The following is a 6,817-nucleotide window of genomic DNA, read 5'->3' on the forward strand; positions in this document are numbered from 1 at the left end:
TTTACCTAAAGAATACAAGAACCACCAAAGACTTAACAGTCACGTTTAACTGAGCACAAAACACTTTTACTGAGTTGGAAATTATAAGCTCATGGGTTCATAGCCATGAAGTTGAGTTTTATTGTTGAAATGAATATAAAGCAAGAAACTGGAAATGGTTAGGAACCTGGTGTTGGATGTAATATAATTCTTATAGCTTCTGCCTCAGATGTATTTTCATTTTACTTCGTGGCTTCTAAAGCCATCTCTGTCTTTGTGAGATGTAATTGAGATAAGAAAGTCCCCCAACTGTTTTTTTGTTTCATTTCACAGCCCCCAACTTTGATAAAAAGTATAATTAATCAAAATGATTTTTTGTATCAAAGTCACATCTAGATATATTCCCTTGCCCACTCCAGAATTGGACATTTCTTTATATCCAAGAATAAAAAAGCAATACAGTTACCTCCCCTAGGGATGTATGAAGCAATCTGTCCATATAATTCCCTCAATCCCTGCCACTTCTCTGCCAAGAGATGTGCTACCTCCTCTACTTTTTAAAATTTTTTTAAATTTTTTATTTGATATTTTTAGTTTTTAGCATTGATTTCCACAAGATTTTTAATTACAAATGCTCTCCCCATTTCTACTCACCCCCCACTCCAAGATGGTATATATTCTGATTTCCCCGTTCCCCAATCAGCCCTCCCTTCTGTCACCCTACTCCTCACCAACCCCTTTTCTCTTACTTTCTTGTAGGGTAAGATAGATTTCCATGCCCCATTGCCTGTATATCTTATTTCCCAGTTGCATGTAAAAACAACTTTTTTTTTGAACATCTGCTTTTAAAACTTTGAGTTCCAAATTCTCTCCCCTCTTCCCTCCCCACCTACCCTCCCTAAGAAGGCAAGCAAGTCAACATAGGCCACATGTGTGTCATTATGCAAAACCCTTCCACAACACTCATGTTGTGAAAGACTAACTATATTTTGCTCTTTCCTATCCTGTCCCCCTTTATTCAATTTTATCCCTTGACCCTGTCCCTTTCTGAAAGTGTTTGCTTTTGATTACCTCCTCTCCCTATCTGCCCTCCCTTCTATCATCCCCCCTTTTTTATCTCCTTCCTCCTTCTTTCCTGTGGGGTAAGATACCCATTTGAGTGTGTATGTTATTCCCTCCTCAAGTCAAATCCAATGAGAGCAAGATTCACTCATTCCCCCTCACTTGTCCCTTCTTTCCTTCCAACAAACTGCTTTTTCTTGCCACTTTTATGTGAGATAATTTGCCCCATTCTATCTCTCCCTTTCTCCCTTACTCAATCTATTCCTCTCTCATCTCTTAATTTGATTTTACTTTTTTAGATATCAACCCTTCATGTACAACTCACCCGTGCCCTCTCTCTCTCTCTCTCTCTGTATGTGTATATATATATATATATATATATATATATATATATATGTATTCCCTTCAACTACCCTAATACTGAGGTCTTATGAATTATGCGCATCATCTTTCCATGTAGGAATGTAAACAAAACAGTTCAACTTTAGTAAGTCTCTTGTGATTTCTCTTTCTTGTTTACCTTTTCATGCTTCTCTTGATTGTTGTGTTTGAAAGTCAAATTTTCTATTCAGCTCTGGTCTTTTCACTGAGAAAGCTTGAAAGTCCTCTATTTTATTGAAAATCCATATTTTGCCTTGGAGCATGATACTCAGTTTTGCTGGGTAGGTGATTCTCGGTTTTAATCCTAGTTCCATTGACCTCTGGAATATTGTATTCCAAGCCCTTCGATGCTTTAATGTAGAAGCTGCTAGATCTTGTATTATCCTGATTGTGTTTCCACAATACTCAAATTGTTTCTTTCTGGCTGCTTTTTGTATTTTCTCCTTGATCTGGGAGCTCTGGAATTTGGCCACAATATTCCCAGGAGTTTTCTTTTTGGGATGTTTTTCAGGAGGCGATCGGTAGATTCTTTCAATTTCTATTTTACCCTCTGGCTCTAGAATATCAGGGTAGTTCTCCTTGATAATTTCTTAAAAGTTGATATCTAGGCTCTTTTTTTTGATCATGACTTTCAGGTAGTCCAATAATTTTTAAATTACCTCTCCTGGATCTCTTTTCCAGGTCAGTGGTTTTTCCAATGAGATATTTCACATTGTCTTCCATTTTTTCATTTCTTTGGTTCTGTTTTATAATATCTTGATTTCTCATCAAGTCACTAGCTTCCACTTGCTCCAATCTAATTTTTAAGGTAGTATTTTCTTCTGTGGTCTTTTGGACCTCCTTTTCCATTTGGCTAATTCTGCCTTTCAAAGCATTCTTCTCCCTGTTGGCTTTTTGGAGCTCTTTTGCCATTTGAGTTAGTCTATTTTTTAAGGTGTTGTTTTCTTCAGTATTTTTTTGGGTCTCCTTTAGCAAGTCATTGACTTGTTTTTCATAGTTTTCTCACATCACTCTCATTTCTCTTCCCAATTTTTCCTCTACTTCTCTAACTTGCTTTTCCAAATCCTTTTTGAGCTCTTCCATGGCCTGGGACCAGTTTATGTTTTTCTTGGAGGCTTTTGATGTAGGCTCTTTGATGTTTTGCTCTTCTTTGTCACCAAAGAAAGATTCAAAAGTCTAAGTCTGAATCTGAGTCCATTTTTGCTGCCTGGCCATCTTTCCAGACAACCATTTGACCCTTGAGCTTTTCATTGGGGCATGACAAGCTTTGTCCCAAGCTTGAGGGGCTGCACTGCTGTTTCAGAGGTATTTCTAAACAGCAAGCTCTCCCGTACCAGTGCTCCTTCTCCCCCAAGAACCACCAAGCAGGACCAGGACTTAGATCCAAGCAGGCTCTGCCCACCCACTCTGATCCACAGCTTAATTCCTCCCACCAGGTGGACATGGGGCCAGAAGCAACTGCAGCTGTAGCTCTGGAAGCAGTCTCAGAGCTGCACCACCTCCGCTGCCCCTGAGGTGGTGGCAGACTTTGAACTCCTTTCACTCTGTCCCAGAAGCTTTTTCCCACTAACCTGCTCTGTTGTCTTTGGTGTTTGAGGGGTTAGAAGACTGGGAACTGCCACAGCTCACTGATTCAGGGTGCTACGCCCTCTTCCGCCCGGCTCCCAGGTCTGGTTGTTCCAGGAGCAGCCCATGCTGGGCTCTGCTCTTCTCCTTCCCAGCTTCGTGGGATAGACCTTACCCAGTGACCATCCAGGCTGTTCTGGGCTGAAGCCCAGCTTCCCTCTGCTATTTCGTGGGTTCTGTAGTTCTAGAATTTGTTCAGAGTTATTTTTATATGTGTTTGGTGGGACCTGGGGGAGAGCTTTAGGCAAGTCCCTGCTTTCCAGCCATCATCTTCCACCTCCTCTGCTTTTGAACAGCACTCCTACCTAGTAGATTCTTGTAGAGGTTCTTAACCTGAAGTCCATGGACTTTTTTTTAATATTTTCATAACTATTTCAATATAATTTGTTTCATTAGCAATGGCATGCATTTTGCTTGATGCAATTAATTTTTTTTTTCTGATAAGGGGTCCATAGGCTTCACCAAGTGGCCAAAGGGGTCTATGACACATATAAAAGATGGAAAGGATAGAAAATCAGCCAATCATAGAATATTAGAACTAGAAAGAACCTCGAAGATCACTCAGTGTAACTCATTTGTTTTATAAATAAGAAAATAGAAGCATCAAGGGGTGAAAGAATTGTTGCTGAGGCATACAGATATTTAACTGCAGACTCAAAACTAGAACTCACAGATCTAGTTCTAGATTGTTTTTTCTACACTGTACTGCTGGCTATTCTGAGCTTTCCTTCATCATCCCTCTTTATTGTTTTCCATTTCTTCCCTTGACCTGAATTTGCCTTCTTTTTACTTCCTCAAAGTCCAAAATATCAGATGTAAAGGGAATGGGAATGTAGAGGTGAAGGTATATTAAGGACAACAGTATGTTGTGTGGGGGAACAAATCCATTGAACAGTCTCTAATAGCTGAGCAGAACTGCTCGATGCATTTGGCAAATACCTCCTGGCTTTACCATTGATGAGAACCACCACCTGGTCAATTCAGCTACACATCAAACACGATAAGGAAACAGCCCTTGATAGAAACCTGAATTGTGCTCATTCTATAACCTAGTCTGCAAAATGTACTTAGACTCATAGGATCATAGATTTAGAACCGGAATCTTACAAATCATCTAGTCCCATCTTTTTCTTTTTACAGATGGATATACTGAGGTCCTGAAAGTCTAAGTGACTTTCTCATGGACCCTTAGGTAACAGAATCAAGATTTGAATCTAGGTGCTCTCCCAATCCAATACTCTTCCCACTGGATGGTACCGATTTACTGGAGCCTAACTCAATCAGATGGAGTGGGTATCTTTGGAGGCCTCATTTATAGGATGTGGGGTTATTTTTTTCTTATTTAATATTTTTCCCAATTACATGTAAAAATCAATTTTAATATTATTTTCTTTTCAAATTTTGAGTTCCAAATTTTCTTCCTCTCTCCCCTTCCCTCCATTGAGAAGGTAAGCAATTTGACTTGGCTTATACATGTGTAGTCATGCAAAGCATATTTCGAAGTAAGTCATTCTGTGAAAGAACACACAGACAAAAAAGCAAGAAAAATAAAGAAAATAAAAAAAATATCTAGGATTATAGCTTTAGAGGCAGAAGGAACTTCTTACAATCTGAATCCCCTAACTCTCAATACAATGCTCCTTCCACAATAATTTGTGGGCATCTGGAAGATTTCCCCCTCCACACCCTGTGCACAGACTAAAAGGCATCTGGATGCCTCTTCAGTGTTTTGTTCTATTCTTGAGCATAGGTGACTGAGTCATGGTGCTAATATGAATGTTTTCATTTTGGGAGGCAGCCTAGTGAGTTCAAGGAGTCCAGAGATCCTAGATCCCTTAGCAGAGCTTGCTGGCAGTATGAGGAGTTTCAGCATCAGAGAAGATGACCGCAGGCAGGAGTTGGAAAAACAGGCCATGACCTGCCTTTCCAGAAGACATCAACCTGGAGGGAATTGTTTGGACGGTGCAGAGCTGAGGTAAAATGTAAACTCTATTTAGCAGTCCTGAAAACTGCTGCATGTTCTGAGGTTTCAGTCAAAACCTCCCATAAGAGTAGTTATCCTACTAGTGCTTTTGTCAAGGAGCATTTGTGAATGTATTGTATTAAGTATGTTTTTTTATGGAGGAATTACATAGTTTTCCCAAATTGATTTACATTGTGTCTTGAGCACTTTTGGGAGACCATAGTTAGCAAAACTTAAGCTTTAAGAAATTTCTCCTAAGGTCCTGGGTAAGAGTATAAAGAGCCAGAGAATGCAAGAAATAGGGCTTGTCCTTTCTATTTAGAGGCTGAATTTGCCCAAGACTAAAAGCAATCTGCTCCTGCCAGAGCTGAGAAGGGCACCTTGGTAGAGAGGAAAGAGGTGCTGGCAATAAGGCAAAATAAGGAAAATACTGCTACAGAAAGTGATACCTGAGGAGCTAAGGATTGTAAAGGGGGAAAGGAAGAGGAGAGTATGTTTTAAGAAGTACAACAGTTTAGTTGGTATGTAAAATGAAGGAAGGGTAGTAATGTGTAATAAGCCAGGAAGGAACCCGATTGTGAAGGACTTCAAATGTTAAATGGGTCCTTTCTAGCTCTAAAGCAATGATTCTAAATATAATCCCTGAAATTTCTTTAACAAAGACCAGAGTAAATTCAATCCAACAAATGTTTGCAAAGTGCCTACTACATACCGGGGGCTATGGTACTTTCAGGGATACTAAGACAAAAAAAAATGAAACAATGCCTGCTCTCAGAAAGCTTACAATCTGTGGGAAAATAACATATAGCTGTGATGCATAAATTCATTTAGGACATTCTGACTTGGCTCAGTATGCCTGCAATCAGACTCTAACTAATCTTATTCCTAGCTATACGTTGAAGGACTGTTTATAATGTCTGCTACAAGGGAGGACTGACCACCCCTCCCAGAATCAGACTTTCCTAAACAGAAATGCTCCCAAGGATGTTTTGAGAACAATTCCTTTCCCACCAATCATGTATTTAATTGGCAAAATGCCTTCTTTGTTAGAAGGAACTACTAAAGGCACATAGTCCTGAACCATCTTCCGGAGCAACCCCCACCCCGTGGTATGGGTGCATGACCCAAGACCTTCCTGTCAGACTCTGGAGGCTGCCCAGGACTCCCCAGCTGTGTGATCCAGATGTAGATAATTCCCCAGTTGGTGCTGATCAATTGTGGTAATATTGGATACTTATTGAGACTGATTGTGACCTAATTGTTGAGATTTACTGATTGTGGCATAGCTGTTGAGATTTATTGATTGTGACATAACTATTGGGACTTACTGATTTAGACCTTTATCATCATCATCATCATTATAAAATATTAGTACTACATATATGTATATATACATATAGATATATACACATATACATATACACTATATGTGTGTGTATATATATATACATATATATATATATATATATATATATATATAACAAACTTGAGACTGTGTCAGTTTTGAACCAATTGGAACTGAAACTAAATTAAGCAGCAGCAAATAAAATTGCTTCGCAATACAATACCTAGAGGAATATGCACAAAATATATGTAGAGTTCATACAAAATAATAGGGTATGCTTCAGGGGATGGTGAGGAAAGAAAGGCAAGGATCAAAAAAAAAAAACAACCTATAGCCTTAAAAAGCAAGTATCACTGAAAAACAACATAGAAACTTAAAAATCACCGTTAGATAAAATAACTCTCGTAGTCTTTCTTGAAGACAGATTTTGGTAGGGGACAGAGATAAAAAGACTTCTAAGT

This window comes from Trichosurus vulpecula, chromosome 8 (genome assembly GCF_011100635.1).
Source record: "Trichosurus vulpecula isolate mTriVul1 chromosome 8, mTriVul1.pri, whole genome shotgun sequence".
Classification (NCBI taxonomy): Eukaryota; Metazoa; Chordata; class Mammalia; order Diprotodontia; family Phalangeridae; genus Trichosurus; species Trichosurus vulpecula.